Raw genomic sequence first — 15,623 nt, forward strand, 5'->3', positions numbered from 1 at the left:
CACGTTGTTGCTGTTGTTGTTGTTGTTGTTGTTGTTGTTGTTTTCTCATTGCAATGTACGCAGCCAATCAAATCAAGATAAATGTGACGTTAGTAAACAGCTAACCTGATGTGAAATTAACCAATTTTAAACCTCTATTTTTAGATAGGCCTACCTACACTGACACTTTTGTGTCATAGTAACTAACCTGGTACATATTGGACCCTACTGAAAATATGAATATAGGCTACGTGTTTGTTAAGGGCATGGGTAAAACACATTTTCTCTTGGCACTGGTCCAGTGTGCCTTCTTTCAGACTCTCATCATCCATATAGTAGGCCTACACGTTTTCCTTAAAACACAGATAGAAACAGGGCTAAGTATATTTGCTGTGTTGTAGTAAACTCTGTGTATTGCTTTAAACATCTATAGCATTATATGACATAATTGTAACGAAAAACTGATGTAGGCTATGTGTAGAGCTGTGATAAACAAAGTAGGCTATGTTGATTCCCTGGTTTGTTGTTCATTGATATTCAAGATTCATGGCTTTTATTGTCATTCGTACATAGCTACAGTGTAGTGCCATAAGAGTCTATACAAGTGATACATAATTTGTAAGTTGCAAACAGGTGAATGTTATGGATATGGATGTAGGCTAACTAATAGCCACCTTTCCAGGAAAGAACAAGTGATTGAGGCCATAAACTAAACTATTTTGGATAAGGTATGTATATTTATTGTGTATTCTTTGTTTGTAAGGCTTGGATATACATGGCCCTTCCTCTACAAACGCTTTTTCTGCCTGCCATGCCTGTGATAAAATAAAAGAGTTTGAACATGTTTATTTGTACTGAAAAAGTTTGAACCAAGTCTAATGGGGACGCCAAATAGCAAACTTAGGCTGTGCAGTCAGTGCAGCCTTTCTTGGAAAGTCTATGAGGCCTGTGGTATGCAACACTCCACCCCCATCACTAACCAATGAGATGTCTGACACCACAGCGCATGCTCTGTTCAGTGGAAGATTTCTTAAAATATATCCTCAGCCTAGCAACAGGAGTGCCCTGCAAATGCAATAGAAATCCAGACGTTTCAAGTGAAGTGGACACAGCCTTATTTGACTGACTGGTTAGACTGGTTTGAATAGGGATGTGCTTACCAACCATATGTGTTGGGATCCCAAAATAGTCTAAGTAGTATCTTCATATTTGCAAGTCACCTGGAATTTTGCAATTTAAGACTTTGCATAGATTATTCGACATGTTGTCTCTTGGCACTATCGTTGCAACAGAAATATTGGATATCCACCTCTTGCAAGCACCAATGTGGGTTTTGTTAAGGCAGGTTCTTACTATTAGTGGTCAGAGTTGTAAGAAGTGTTCATGTAATTTGCTGTATTAATGTGTATGTTGCATTTTAGTGCTGTATGTTTAAAGTTGTAATTATTATCTTGACGGTTTCTTGACTGGCTGATCTGATCCAGTACAGTTAAAAACAAAAACAGTTTACTTAGATTAAGACTGGACGTTGGTCAATTTAATCAATTAATACAAATCTGATTTATTAAATCTTCATTTTTTATTTTATGTAAAAATATTAATTATTAAAGTTACTTGCAACTAAAACTGTCAAGTAAAGTGTAGACAAGTAAAAAGAACATTATATTTGCCTCCAAAATGAGCACAGAAGAATTATAAAGTGGCATAAAACTGAAATACACAAGTAAAGTGCATCTGTCTTGAGTTTTGTAAATATTGCATGAAAGAAGAGAAGAAAGGTAGATAAACAAATTTTCAACTAAACTGGATAGTTGAGATCTGCTGTGTTCGATACGATATAAGTACTTTACTGTAGTCGCTCTAAACAAATTGATGTAACATACATAATAGTACAGGCTGTAACTAGTAGTCAGCAAAAATAACATTTATATAGGCTACACTTTTACAATCAATGATACCAATTACTTTGACACATACATTTTGGTAATTTCTTTGTCAGATTTGGATGTGGTAATGACACAATTTGTGTTGTAAAAAGTATACAACACTGTTGCAGAGGGATGTGCCTTAACATTACGAAAACATGCAGTGTTGCATTCAAAGGTGTATATTACGGGTAAAAAAAAGATAGGCTACACCCAACTTAGAAATGATGTTACAATGTGACATTGCAAATAACCTTTTACACTAGCTGCAGGATCAGGGAGGCTATGTTCTTATGTTTGCTTTTTAATTAGCAAGACAAATAATACTGGTGTGGTCATGTCCTTTAACAAACAATAGAGATGGAAGGTAAAGCATGTCAATAGAGTTTGGAGATACAAGAGTAACACGTTTTAAGATCAAAGTTCACAACTGTATTTTACAATTGTTTTTCTAAATGTGTTAAATATTGTTTGAACTGAAAGGTGAAAATGCAAATTGTGGTGTAAGCCTGTGCAAGCAATGTAACCTGATCCCTTGTTTCTCTGTGCAAAGTTCAGCCTGTCCTCTCAGATGGGAGAACAACAACCCCCCTTTAGCTTAAGATTTGTATCTTCTTAGGATACATAAGCAATACCTCTCCATGCAAAATCAACATATAGCTAATGCACACACACAATATGGTTGTGTGTGCATGTTTGTGTACAGTATGTTCCTGACTTATTTTCTGGCTCCAGATGCTAAGGCCTACTGCTCTAACCAGTCAGTACTGAGTTGAGACCTGTGCATTGAAGGAAAATGCAGGCTCCGATTGTTACTTTGTGCTGCCATCTGGTGGGCTTTGGTCAAATCAAAAAGCTCACATGCAGGAGCCCAGTAGAAGGCCAGTACTCAGGTGTACATAAATAGGACCATGCAAGCATCAATTAAAGCCAACAAAACCAAACAAGCTGTATTTTGTCTTCAGATAAAAGGAGCCCCAACTGATTTGTACACAGGAAGAAATGCTGTATATGTATTACTGAAGTTATATAAACTGCAAGTCCCCCTACTAGCCATCAAAGGGATTATTATAGTAAATTTAAGTGTTGGTCTAATTATCCATTAGGAATATGCAAATTGAAAACCCAAATGCATGAACATTTTAATTACGTTAAATTATAGGTTGTGTCTCTGTGTCTGATTAAGTCTGACAAAGATTGATTTAGTATTAGTGTCATGCTTTTAGATTTGGTGAGGGATTACAGTCGTCAATGATCAATTGACAGTTTATCACTCTTGTCTGGTCAAGATTTACCCTGGAATGTGCGGTCGTGACCCTGGAGGCTGCTGCCCGTGGAAATGTGTGTTTTCCAAGGCCCACCCACCCAGAGAAATGCTGCCTTCAAATGCTGTTGGAAAAGTGTAATTTGCGAGTCAACCCCAAATGAGCAGTGAAGAGGTAAGAGATGATCTGTGACACAGAAGTCTAGAAAATGGAATGTGCTGGGGCTCACTGTGTCTAAAAAGTAATGTAAATCTTCTAGACTAAGTAGTGTGCACAATTTCACACACACACACACACACACACACACACACACACACACACACACACACACACACACACACACACACACACACACACACACACACACACACACACACACACACACACACACACACACACACACACACACACACTGCTATGCTATGATGCGTTTTTAAAAGCTTACAGGATACGTTTGTACGGTTGATCATTGATATTCAAATTCATTGTATTGCATTGTCTTCCAGGCCCGGTTCTACAGGGGTGCATAAGGGTGCATTGCACCCTCAGTTGAGTTGTTATGCACCCTCATTTGAAAAATGAAAAGTATTACATATATAATAATAATAATAATAATAATAATAATAATAATAATAATAATAGTATTAATAATAATAATAATAATAATAATAGTAGTAATCTGCAAGGTGCTTACACAGCAGTCAATGATGGACATCAGAAAATGGTTAAAACAACCAGCCCTTATCGCCAGCGGTAACACTGCATCTACTGCAGGTAATAACAGTTCAGATCATGGGGACATTACGTTACCCACAGCCACTGTCGTGGACACTAACGACCTCCCGCCCGACTCGCCGGCTTTGCCCGCCTCGCCCACGGAGGCGGAGCAGCCGCAGCCGCAGCTCTCCCCAGGCGGTGAGCCGGCCGTTGAAGCCAAACTGCCTTTTTTTTCGAGGAAAAAAAAAAGTTCGAGTTAAAAATGGCGAAGGCGAAGGCCAAGCGAAAAGGGGGAGCAGAAAAATTGCGGGCAAGAAAAAAGCAGGCCCTTCGTGCTGATGCTGCCGCTTGTGTCAAAATAACCGACATGTTTAGTACAGGTGCAGGTCCATCTTCTTCTAACCCGTGGCCGATATTGGTGGTGAGGAAGATGATGAGAGGGAGAGAGATCAGCGCGAGTGGGGAGAGGGAGGAGAACTTGCGGTAAGCAGAAGCTAAGAAAATTAGGAAAAGATTATTATTAAGGTTATGATACTCTGTAGTTCTGGAACCCATTAATATCCCTTTGATGAAGCACTAATAAGGCAAGGCAAGGCAAGTTTATTTATACAGCACTTTTCAACACAAGGCAATTCAAAGTGCTGTACAAAAAATGAAAGACATTAAGAAAATGGCATTTAAAATCAGTCATTAAAAAGAAAAGCTAATAAAAGAAACATTAAAAGAAAAAATACATGGATAAAAGTTACAGTGCAGTCTAAGATATGAATAGTTCAATTAAAAGCAGCGACAAAAAGAAAAGTCTTCAGCCTAGATTTAAAAGTAGTAAGAGTTGCAGCGGACCTGCAGGTTTCTGGGAGTTTGTTCCAGATATTTGGAGCATAATAACTGAACGCTGCTTTACCATGTTTAGTTCTGACTCTGGGGACAGAAAGCTGACCAGTCCCTGAAGACCTGAGAGATCTGGATGGTTCATAATTTAGCAGGAGGTCAGAAATGTATTTTGGGCCTAAACCATTCAGTGCTTTATAAACCAGCAGCAGTATTTTGAAATCTATTCTTTGACATACAGGAAGCCAGTGTAAAGACTTCAGAATAGGAGTGATGTGATCCACTTTCTTAGTGTTAGTGAGGACTCGAGCAGCGGCGTTCTGAATCTGCTGCAGCTTCCTAATAGATTTTTTAATGAGACCTGTGAAGACACCATTGCAGTAGTCGAGTCTACTGAAGATAAAAGCATGGACAAGTTTTTCCAAATCCTGCTGTGACATTAGTCTTTTAATCCTAGATATATTCTTTAGGTGATAGTAGGCTGATTTAGTAACTGTTTTAATGTGACTGTTGAAACTCAGGTCAGAGTCCATGACTACACCTAGATTTCTGGCTTTATCTGTTGTTTTGAACATTGCAGACTGAAGCTCAGCGCTAACTTTTCTACGTTCTGAATTGGCTCCAAAAACCATTACCTCAGTTTTATCTTTGTTTAATTGGAGAAAATTCTGACACATCCAGTCATTGATTTGTTCAATGCACTTACTCAATGTTTGAATTGGAGCATAGTCTCCTGATGAAATTGTTACGTACATTTGTGTGTCATCCACATAGCTATGGTAACTTATTTTGTTGTTTTTCATTATCTGAGCCAGTGGCATGTAGATGTTAAAGAGAAGAGGCCCCAAGATGGAGCCTTGAGGAACCCCACGTCATATTTGTCAACTCAGATGTGTATTTACCTATAGAAACAAAGTTGTTTCTGTCCTTTAAGTATGATTCAAACCAATTTAGAACTGTTTCCGAAAGTCCCACCCAGTTTTCCAGTCGGTCTCGTAATATGCTGTGGTCAACAGTGTCAAACGCAGCACTGAGATCTAATAATACTAACACTGAAGTTCTGCCACTGTCTGTGTTTAAGTGGATGTCATTAAAGACCTTTACAAGAGCAGTCTCAGTGCTGTGGTTTGGACGAAAGCCTGACTGGAACACATCGAAACAGTTATTTAAATGCAAAAAATTACTCAACTGTTGAAAAACAACTTTTTCAATGATTTTACCTAGAAATGGCAGGTTTGATATGGGCCTGTAATTGTTCATTACTGAAGCATCTAGATTATTCTTTTTTAAGAGCGGTTTAATGACTGCAGTTTTCAGGGCCTGTGGAAAAATACCTGAGTGAAGAGATTTGTTTACTATATGAAGTAGATCTGAGGCCATGCAAGGCTAAACATCTTTGAAAAATCCTGTTGGAATAATATCAAGGCAGCAGGAGGAGGATTTCAGAAGTTGTATAATGTCCTCTAGGTTTTTATCATTAATCTGATGGAATTGTGTCATGGTGTTTGAATTGATGTTAAGTGGACACAGAGACAACACATTTGCTGTTCCTGATGCAGAGGCACTGACTGCTTGTCTGATTTTCTGAATGTTGTCAGTGAAAAAGGAGGCAAAATCATTGCACGCCCTGGTGGATAGAAATTCAGAGGCTACTGACACTGGGGGGTTAGTTAGTCTGTCGACGGTAGCAAACAAGGCACGGGCGTTGTTTTTGTTTTTGGTAATGATGTCAGAGAAGAACGATTGTCGTGCGTTTTTCAATTCCAAATTATAAAGGCCAAGTCTCTCTTTATAGATTTCAAAGTGAACCTGAAGATTTGTTTTTCGCCACCTGCGTTCAGCTTTTCGACATTCTCTTTTTTCTGTTTTCTCCACCCCCTTTCTTATGCATTCTTTCCTGACTCATAAAACTAAATAAGACAAATATTATAAGAGAAACATTCGTTAGCCTACAAGCTAGTAAGCTGGCTTTTTTAGGTTTTCCCTGGCAAGTTAAAATATAGCTTAATGGTACTCTGATACGTTGTCTCATTGAACGTTATATACGTTGACAATATATAGAATGAATAATATAGAAATAGATAAAAAATTGAGGCACACATGTAGTTTTGACCATTAACTGTGTGGTATTGTTATGTCAATGCCTATTTGTGTGGACCTCTATCAGGGAATCCATTCATTCTGTATCATTGTGTTGAGCCAGGTAGCATCCCCAGAGGAGGAGAGTGTCAGCGAGAGTGAGGAGAGCAAAGAGCAGGAGGACATAGATTACTTTGCCCGCCCGAGCCATCTATGTTACAGATGTTTTTAGAACAGCACCCACAACAACATACCAGAAATACAGTTGTGCAGAAGGTATTCACCTGTAAAGATGGCACCAGCAGAAAGTGGCTTACATATAGAGAACCGCAGTGACGCGTCCTAAAACCCGGAAGTAAGTTAGCATTTTTAGCACTTCCGGTTCCTTCGTCAAAAAGCAATGCATTTTCTCCATAGGGTTTTGGAAAATAGCTCGAAATAAGGTCTGTGGTTGACACAAATTTAAGAGATAAATCACGTTTTGTTCTACGACATTAAATACATCAGCAGTGACCCCACTGGTGATTTTTGAAGAGTTTACGTGTCTGAAAAACGATGGTTGTTACCGAGTGGCTGAATAGGACTACAGAAATTGTCGAGACCGTTGTACGTCATTACGCCGAACACGTAAACACTCTCGCTAAGTTTGATTTCCCCTGTGTTCTGCTTGAAAGCAAGTACCTGCCTATCTTTAGTATCTGTAGTATCTTTAATATCTGTATATCTATATCTGACCATTAGAATCTGTATTTTTGAAATTGTCATTTTTAACACCGTAGTTTTACAAATTATAGAACAATAATTACCAGTGTTTTCCAATTTTACTCGGCAGTTAGTTTCGTTGGCTAACGTTAGCTAAAGCTAGCGCTACTAGTTAGCTACGCAATGGTTTGTTGCTTTGCTCCGGGTTGCAGCCACAGGTCTTCGCAATGAAACGTGCTCGTTCTATCGTTTCCCGGCCAATGTTTTCCAAAGGAGAGTCTGGATTCGTGCCATGAGGTAAGCTGACGTTAAATTTTTGTCCATGTCACAGTGAAATTTAAATGATGGGGAGTGACTGTTTCGCCGTTTTAGAGATGGCACTGCTGAAAAGACGAGAAGGTCCTCGCTGCGGAACGCGGAATGGGCGGGGTCGGATAAAAGGCGGGGTTGGATGTCAGACCCCGCCCAGAGAAGAGTTACGACATCTCCGTTCACTCCAATGGACCAGTTTTTTACAGCAAGGGCGAATCGTGGATCTGCGGCTGGCAGCGTAGTAGAGTTGTAGCATAATCCCCTGCGAAACGTAACCATGGTTGACCATGGTCACCATGGTATTCCATTGCCAACCATGGTAATACCATGGTTGACCACAAAATACCATGATGGTCACAGTACTATGGGGAAGAAACCATGGTCTACCATGGTCAACCATGGTCAGCCTACCATGGTCACAACGTCATCTCCAGAAACCATGGTCAACCATGGTCAGCCATTTGAATATTTGAACCATGGTCTCAAGAAACCATGGTCTACAGAAACCATGGTCGACAATCATTCTAATGAGGCTCATGCAGGCACCGTCACCTGATGAATGTATATAAAATAGTCTTTACATTTTCACCAACTGTTTAATGAGAATTTAATGAGTGTGTGTGCAACTATAGAGTGACAGTGTACTGTAGATTAAATTAAGTGCAATTAACATGATCTATACAAATATTTTAAAATTAAATGCTTGAAACTATTGAAAAGCTTGTATTAATTTATATTATTTCCAGTCTGGTGGACCATGGTTTATGTCCATGGTACTGGTGGACCATGGTTTATGTCCATGGTAGACCATGGTTAGACCATGGTAGACCATGGTTTATGTCCATGGTAGACCATGGTTTATGACCATGGTTTATTGTGACCATGGTAGACCATGGTTTATATCAGTGCTCTACCATGGTTGACTATGGTGCCATATCCCAACCATGGTCTACCATGGTCAACCATGGTTATACCATGGTTAAATGATTAAATGAACCATGTTCTACCATGGTAGACCATGGTAGACCATCAAATTAACTACACATGTGTATTAAAGGATGTTAGTGGATTATCCCTTCAATCAGTATATTTAACGTTTACAGATAACAGATTAGGCTAGAATGCCGGATAAAGTTAGCAACACACGTTAACCACGAACAGCCTATTAATCCGTTCTCCTCATGTTATTTCCTCCAACGTTGTGGAATTAGAGAAAAGGGGCTTCTTAACGTGCTTTTATAAACGATCTTAAGTTGGTGTGACGTTGAAGTTGTGCAACCCTACTGCTGTACTAGCTTGTAGTTCGTTTATAGCATAACGTTAGCATTTTGCTTCTGGCGACTAGATTTATGATTCAAAATTATAGAAGTAGTGTTGACATGTGGAGATTATCCGGCTGAACAAAACGTGATCCCTCTCTTAAATGTGTGTCAACCACAGACCTTATTTCGAGCTATTTTCAAAAACCCTATGGAGAAATTGCATTGCGTTTTTGATGAAGGAACCGGAAGAAGTTTACTTCCGGGTTTTAGGACGCGTCACTGCGGTTCTCTATTGCAAGGGACGTCATATGTTGTTTTGTTTTGTATGTCTGGCATTTGGGAAGAGGACTGACACTGGCACATTTATAACTGGAATGTCAGATTGGAGGCACGCACACCAGCGTACAGAGGAGCACAAAAAGAGCATTACACATTCAACCTGTGCTGAAGCTTTTTTCTTACGGTGCTCTAAAGCAGACATCGAAAGCATGTTTGCTGGCAGTCAGATGTCTGCTCATAGGGAACAAGTCCGAAAGAGACGTCAGGTTTTGGAGTGTGTGGTGGATGTGGTGAAAGTGCAGGCAGGAGGGAGCATATATGCTAGCTGACAACACCGTGGACCACGGTAACTTTTTGGAGCTCATCCTTTTATTCGGAAAGTATGATGTCTGCTTAAAAGAGCATCTGGATGATTGCGTAGAGAAGAGCAAGAAATTGCACCAATCCAGTGGAACAAAAGGTAGAGGGTCTCTCATCACCCTACTCTCCAAAACTACTGTTAACTCCATCATAGAAACTGTTCGTAGTCTAATCAAAGAAAGTATCTCCAGTGATGTCCAGAAGGCCGGAATGTTTTCTGTTCAGCTGGACACAACACAAGACATAACTTTTCAGGATCAGTGTTCAGTAATCTTAAAATATGTCAATGAGACTGTGCAAGAGAGGCTTGTGGCTTTAGTGAAGTGCCATGCATCCACCGGACAATACTTTGTGAACTTGCTCTCAGAGGTCTTAGAGCATCTGAAACTGGACAAGGGCATGTGTATAGGTAATGCAACAGATGGAGCATCCAATATGCAAGGCCGGTACAAAGGATTTTCTGCACTGATGACCTCCCAGTCACCCACTCATGTCCATGTGTGGTGCTATGCTCATGTTCTTAATCTTGTCCTGGCTGAAACTACCCAAACTGTCATCGAATGTGGAACACTTTTCAACCTAATCAATGACATAGCAGTGTTTATCAGGGAGTCATATCAGAGGGTCAATCTGTGGGAGAAACAAGCCCAAGAAAAGATGCCGTCGACTCATCCTGTAGACTCATCTGGTCCTATCTCTATTGTGTTGTCATAGAAAGGGGAGGTAGGGCACTATAGGGTCCCCCCCCTAAATTCACTAGAAGTCATCATTTAAGGGGTTATTTTTAAAACTTTTCTTCTGGGGGGGGACATACCCCCCCAGACATTACATTACATTGCATTTAGCTGAGGCTTTTATCCAAAACGACTTACAATAAGTGCGTTCCACCAGGAAGACACAACCTTGAAGAAAACAGAATCATATAAGTACATCAGGTTTCATAGAGCCAAACATTTCAAGTGCTACTCAACTGGCTTTAGATAAGCCAGTCCTTTATTAGTATATAAGTGCTTTGTTAGTAATTCTATCGCTCGAAGTGGAGTCGAAAGAGATGAGTTTTCAGTCTGGAAGATGTGTAGGCTTTCTGCTGTCCTGATTTCAATGGGGAGCTCATGCCACCATTTTGGAGCCAGGATAGCAAACCCACGTGTTTTTGCTGATGGGAACTTGGGTTGGCCTACCTGCCTGTTAACCTTCCATCTGTGCACAAACTTATCTCGTGCCCTCATTGGTCATGTGCGCGTTCGTGTGTGTTGGAGGAGGGGCTCTGTAAGGAAGTCTGAAGTTGGTGCATCATGGCATGTGGCTCATTAAAAAATAAGTACAGTTATTATCTCCCTCTTGTATAACTGGTCGGCCCCACCTGCAGCAGGTAAACCAGGGTTGCCAACTCTCACGCATCTAGCGTGTGACACACGCTTTCACTCTCAATCTCACGCTCTCACGCTACCCAAACTATTCTCACGCCAAAACCAAGATGAACCGATTGTAAAGGAAACTTCTGTGATTTGGGCCGGTCTGGGTCTAAATGCCAGGGCCGATTTGCTGTCCCAGTCCAGCCCTGCATGTAGACATTTCGGTTCAAGTAAGTCACATGCCTTCACCACAACTGGCTACAACAACTGGCGCCATGCTCTTATAGGCTACGTGATAAGGGACTGGGAAGGCATGAATCAAGCAAAGAGCACATAGATCCATAGATCTCTTAATTTTGCTCTCAAAGTGCACCAGATTGATGCTTTGAACTTCAATATTTAAAAAAAAAAATCTTCCCGGGGGAGCATGCCCCCGGACCCCCCTAGAGGAGGTGAGGACCCTCCTAGAGGAGGTGAGGACCCCCCTAGAGGGTGTTAGGTCCACTCCAATAGCACTTTACAAATGCACCCTCTCTAATCTCAGATGCTCCCTGAGTCATTTTGTTCTGGAACCGGGCCTGTTCCAGTTACATTTGCATTCAGATAACTATACAGGTTGACGTTGTTCTTTCAAAATATGTACTTAACAAAAAATATGTAGGCTAAACATGAAGGAAATAAATATATGCTTTGGGAGTGACCTCAGTTTTATTTGAAATCCTGTTTACAGGCCATCCTACTATAACATTAAACACAAGGCCTTCCTGTATAAAAGTATACAATAAACGACCTTCTCAACTACATGCACCAAACCTAACATTCAATAGTGGGGCATGTCTAAAAGTTAGCCCACTGTTTCCCAACCTTTCCATATGTCAAAAATATATGAGATATATAGGGCTAACATAAACGTTTAGTGTTTTTTTCTGTTTCGGTAGGTGCAGTGGTGAAAGTACATAATACTCATAAAGCGCTTTTCCTGGTGTTCAAAGCACTTAAATCCAGTACTGCACCTATGTCCAATTTTGAGGTACTTGAACATAACTTCAGCATTTCAATTTTATGCAGCTTTTTCTCCATCACATTTGGGCTGGCGTACTTTTCACTCATTATTTATATGACAAAAGTCGTTACTTTGCAGATTCTACATATTATATTACAAAATATAAATCAACGCATTATTTGTGATATATTATGCTGGATTAATTTCCATTAAAAACATGAAAAAAAAACAATTAGCCCTAGCTTTACCATCTGCATCATCAGTTATATTTAAAAATACATTTATCAACAATTATATTCAAGCAATATCTAAAGTCAAATTTGACCCCGAGTCACCCACAACAATGTTAGAGACCTTCAGACTTGGCTAAAATTGTCAAAATCAGTTTTGTAGTGTTTATATAGCTGACGCTGTTATGGAGGATGTCATGAAGCCTTGTTCCGATCAAAACAACTAGAGCGTGGTTATTATATAATTTTTACTTGAAACGGGTCACGTGAGACACCCGAACACAAGATTTTGCATTACATTAAGGACTTTTACTTGTAATTTAGTATTTCAGTACTGCGGTATTGCTTCTTCAAGGCGTACTTTGGATTTATGTAAAAATATTTGATTACTATTATATATCTATATGTCTTGTTAATTTGATGGTAGATTGATTTAAATGCGTAATCAAACATAAGCCACCTAAACAATTTGTCGACTGCAGCTGCCAAACTAAGTCTTGTTGACAGCAGATCTGTGAGTGTTAGGAAGTCCGAGGCTGCCCTGAATGCATCACAAACCCACAAAATACTCCTCTTCAGCACCTTCAGCACCGGGAGCAGAGGGCCAGCCTGCAGAGCTCTTCCGGAGACGGATAATCCCCATCTCTACACTTCTAATGCAATCAGGAAGGAATCACTATAACTCACCTCAAAGGAAACACGTTTTTAGAAGTTAATGCAGGTTAAGACCTACATTTCCAGCATTAGGAAAAGCTTGGACGAGGAAGGAGATGGATATTTGCGTTACGCATTATTGTGTAAATAGCCACATCTGACAGAGATAAGCCAATCCTCCTATAATGTGACAGCTGCTGTCGCATTTCATCTAGTTGGGAGAAACTACACAAATAAATTCCTTCTTACATTTTATTTTTATCTCAGCACAATGGTGAATTACAATCTCGGTTTGTCTTTAATTATCGCGGCTATTTGGCGGGTCAGTGGCGTACCACTAAATCCTTATTCACCGGCGACGCTGCTCAACTCAACATCATCTTCCACCATCGGCGAACATCAAATGACACATAATGTGACAGACACCGCCGTGGGATCCCGGATTTCATCTATAATGACGCATCTCCCCACTCTGAAAAACATTGTTATTTTCATCTGCGTGCTAACAGCTGTTCTCATCACATGCTTGGTCATCAAAGTGATCAGGTAAGCTGCAAGCAGGCTGATGCAACTGTATCTGTTTACGGTGTACCTTTAATAAGAAGCCTTACAGTGATGCAGTCAAAGAAATGTATGGTATAAATGTCGCTCTTTGTGGTGTTCCTTGTAAATGAATCCATTAGGAGCATGTGGTTGTGTCTGGGCCTATGTATAATGTTCCTTCAGGGAGTCTAGTGTAGAGGAGCCACTTAGATAGAGATCCCGATGTGCTTTATGTCAGATATTTTCTGTCCTTATTTATCTTTGACCTATGTGAAGAATATGATATTGTTAGTTCTAACATCACATTCATCACACGTATTCTTGTTTAGGTTGTCTATTCATATTTCATACTAGGGTTGCAATTAATGATTATTTTTAGATGAATTTGGTCATTCTTTTATCAATTACTCAATGGTTATTTTAGTCTATGAAATATTGGGGGAGAGTAAAAACAAAAAAGGCAGAGCCCAATGTGCTGTCTTGAAATGGCTTTACAAATATATAAAACAAGACAAAACAGTGAAAACATCTGAAAAGGTGTAAATCGAGAATATTTAGCATTTAGATGATAATCAATTATCATATTGGTAGCGATACAATAGAAATATATGTCAACTGCCCATCCTAGCCAAACATTATTATGATTGTGAGAACTAAGCATGTTACCAATTTAAACGTCACAATTTGGAAAAATTATAAATTTGCTTTACAGCTGACGTGGTGTAGTCATTCAGCCTACATTATGACATTTTGAAAACTTGTGCTTGACTCATGTTTGCCAATGTTTTCTTCCCAACAGATCTGGGAGAAGAATCAGAAAAACAAGAAAATATGACATTATAACGACCCCCGCTGAACGTGTGGAGATGGCCCCTCTAAATGAGGAGAATGATGATGAGGACGACTCAACCCTCTTTGATGTCAAATACAGGTTTGTTATTTTACAATTCTAAATACTCCTTTGAAGAAACTCCCCGATTGACGATTGCAGATCTAATCCTATATATCCTTCATAATTGATGTTATGTCTTGTATATATTTATATACACTGTAGTTGCATGTATGATATGACATTAAACCTTTTGAATCTTGAATCTATATCAGAGAAGTTAGGTTTATGGTTCCCTGTGGATGGAGAGGAGATATTAACCTCTGTAGAGTGTGGGCATAATATGCTAGCCCATAATTCACACTCTGGCCCTTTATTTCTACCGAAATGTATCTGTACAGAATATGTCTCTCAAGTCAAAGTGTTTCTTTGTAAGGGTTGGACTATATAAAACCTATTCAAGTTCAAAGATTAGTGTAAAAACTGAACAGTACAGTACTTTTGTACTATTTAATTGCCTGCTTTTGCTCATCTTAGTTTTACTCAGTTGTACTAGCCATGACGTGTTTTAAAGTTGATTTCCCTATGTAAAGCTCTCCGCCAAACTCTTTTGATTAATAAAAGCTGCTTTGTGGCACCACCTTTTCAGCCAAGTGAGTAAGCATATGCTACTAAAACAGATATAGGAGTGTCTTACAGCTTTTTTTGGACTATCTATAGCACTTTTATAATGCTCACAAACATTTGAGGTAAAGGATTGTTATTAAAAACCACACTGATAGTATGGGAATTTCAAAAGTATACATTAAATGTGTACTTCCTGCTTGCTTCTCTTGAAGAAACACTATTTTGAAAAACTATTGTTTTAGTTCATCTAATGTTGATATAAGGTTTCACCCTTCCGTTCTTTCCATTGTTCTTTAACACACAAACACTTCCTGAAAGGGAGATATGACGTCCTGTTTACCTGACATTCCTGAATTCCTAGTCAGACTGGAAACAGCAGGCTAAATGATTTCCACGTAATCATATGTATTGTAAAAACGTATTCAAATATGTAAAGTAACAGAGTTATTTTTTTTCAGGTGAATGCCGGCATGGCTATCAACATTGGATAACTCCTGTTTTGCCTGGAACAACTCAAGTGATTGTCTGTATGTTTGTGCTGTTCAAGTCTTATCAAATCAGCAACTTCATATGCTGCTTGTGCATGGCTTTTATCTGTGTTAAAGAACTGGAGCCGCATGGATATCATAGTATGCTGCTTCACTGACGCTTCTATCATGTGGCACAAATAA

This window comes from Pseudochaenichthys georgianus, chromosome 6 (assembly GCF_902827115.2).
Source record: "Pseudochaenichthys georgianus chromosome 6, fPseGeo1.2, whole genome shotgun sequence".
In the NCBI taxonomy this organism is placed as follows: Eukaryota; Metazoa; Chordata; class Actinopteri; order Perciformes; family Channichthyidae; genus Pseudochaenichthys; species Pseudochaenichthys georgianus.